This window comes from Capsicum annuum, chromosome 1 (genome assembly GCF_002878395.1).
Source record: "Capsicum annuum cultivar UCD-10X-F1 chromosome 1, UCD10Xv1.1, whole genome shotgun sequence".
NCBI classification, from domain to species: Eukaryota; Viridiplantae; Streptophyta; class Magnoliopsida; order Solanales; family Solanaceae; genus Capsicum; species Capsicum annuum.
In genome coordinates, this window is record NC_061111.1 from 17208918 (window position 1) to 17211643 (window position 2726).

Genomic DNA, 2726 nt, shown 5'->3' on the forward strand with positions numbered 1-2726 from the left:
CTTTAAGTCATGCTTATCTGCATCATATTGAGACCTAGCGGGACCCACTTGGTCCTTTGTAGGAAACTCACCTTTAAAGCATCCCTACATGCTAATTGTTGCATATTTGAGGGTTACAGGGTAATTTGACGGACTGATTTGGGGAAAAGCATGTGTTAGAAGTAAAATGTGTAGGCAAGAATTTGTTGAAAAAAAATAAAGAAGAAGTGAGTCAAAAAAGAGTTTTGTAGTTTTTTAGAGTTTTTATGTTTTTTTCCTCTTCACAATCAAAATTCAAAAAGATTTTTTACCTTTTGCACTCTTTTTTTCAAAAAACAAAAACATCAAAAAGATTTCTCTTTGCCTCATTTATCAAACATTTATATTTCAATAATTTCAAAAAAATATTTTTTTTATAGGATCTTTTTATAAAGAAAATTCAAAAGGATAGAAGAAGTTTTGTACATTTCATATAACGAAAATACCAAAAAGATTTTTCTTTCATAGTTGTTGGTGTCAGTTTTATGTGAAATGTCAAATTGAAAATTTAAAAAGATTTTAATTATGTTGTTTATCGTCCGTCTTTGGTTGTGTCTCTCAAGCCAGGGTTCAGTTTGTTATTAATCCTTCACTGTTCAATCTGTACGAACTGCGCACCCCTGATTCTCCTCTCTTGGGAGTGTGATATGTAGGCAGCCTATTGTGGGTTCGGGGATCTTATTTAAAAATTTCAAAAAGATTTTATTCACTCTTCATTTAGAGTAGGTGTCATATACATCTCTAAAAGAAAACCACAAAAAAAATTTTATTTAATAGTTTCAAGTTTCATTTTCGTATGAAATTCAAAATTGAAAATCCAAAAAGATTTTTCTTTGGTAATCATAGGTTTCATTTTGTATAGGAATCTGAAAAATTCAAAAAGATTTTCTTCACTCTTCATTTAGAGTAGGTGTCATATACATCTTTAAAAGAAAACTACATAAAGATTTTTCTTTAATAGTTTCATGTTCATTTTCGCATGAAATTCAAATTATTTTTCTTCGGTGATTATAGGTTTCATTTTGTATAGGGAGGTCAAAGTTGAAAAATTCAAAAAGATTTTCGTTATTTATTATTTGGTTTTCTTCTTAAAGTTTCAAGAAAAAAAAAAGAAAGAGAGTTGATTAGTCATTTTGTGGCCAAACTTCACGAACTACGCACACCTGATTCTCCTCTCTCGGGGGTGAGATACATAGGCGCCCTTCTAGGGTTCGGTGATCTTTTCAAAAGAAAAAAAAGAGAAAGATTTTGAGAAAGTATTAAACTCTAACTCGTTCGTTATTTCTTATTCAGTTAATTTAATGTGATTGGTTTGTGGTATTCTAGCTATTCCTCCACGTCACACCAAATCCAATGAAGGGTTAGTTGTGTTCAACAAGGATATAAAGAATGACATCATGGATCAAACAAAGAGTCAGGAAAATGAGAGTTTAAAGCAAGAGATTAGGAGACTAAGGCAACAAATGATGAACATGTACCGAGCTTAGGCCAGTGGGTTACCCCCTCCTCCATTTACCGCTATTGATCCTACAAATACCTCGAATTTTACACCAAAATGACAGAGTTAGTTTCTTACTATTGTTGATGCACCGCAACATGACTCAGAATTTATTCCAAGCCAAAATCATCTCCATAGTTCCACCACTCTTTCTCTAGCTCCTCAGCATAAGCCTACTACATTCATAACACCATATGTCGTCTGTGATTTTGTTGCTTAATCCTCTATCGAGGCTTCCACATTGGATGTTCGCCTAACGATTGTACTTTCCCATGCTGCCACTGAACCCATGTTCAATACTCTTTATGATTATTGCTATATTCCTGAGCCTACTTTAAAGTTAACTGCGCCACCAAAATTTCTTAACAAGAAGCCTAGTGTGTCAAAACAGCCAGAGAAAATGGTTGAAAAATAAAGAGTGCAGAAAATGCTATGAAAATTTTCCTAGGACCTGCGGGTAAAGAAGGTGTTACATACAAAGACTAGGGCATGTATTTAAGTATTAACCTTCTTTTAAGCCCTGAGATATCGAAATTTAAGGAGCGAGATAGACATAGGGAATCTGTGAAACATTTGGGACAATATTGCAATCAATTAAAGGAAACGCGAGGGAAGAAGAATGAGGAAGATGTAGCTGCTATTGTAGTTAGAAAACAGGCACGTCCAAGAAGACCACGTCATCATTATCCTCGGTCTCAAGCCTAAGTTCATTTCCAGCTCCATATAATCACTCCCAAAATCCATCATACCCCATCTCTCCACCTCTATGTCTAGTATACTGCACACAACCATATGTTCAACTCCCTTACTCACAATGGTGTGCACCAATGCCTCAGAGTCACCCTCCAACTCCACTAACATATCGAAGCCCTTCTAGGCCTGATTTTTGATCTAAGAAAAATAATGAAATAAGGCAGAAGTTGAGAGATAGATTTACGCCAATTGGAGAGTCGTATGCCAGTTTATTTCAGAGATTAGTACAATGGGGCATGATCACTCCTCTCCTTGGGCACACTCTTAATCTGCATTCAAGAAATTTTGATCCTAATGTACGATGTGCATATCATTCTGATGCTTAAGGTTATAGTATTGAAGATTGTCGGGATTTGAAAAGAGAAATTGAAAAGATGATTCAAGATAGATCAATTATGGTGCAGAACATTGACAGTGAGGAAAGCTCTAGTCATGCTGATATACAACTCAGTGGCTA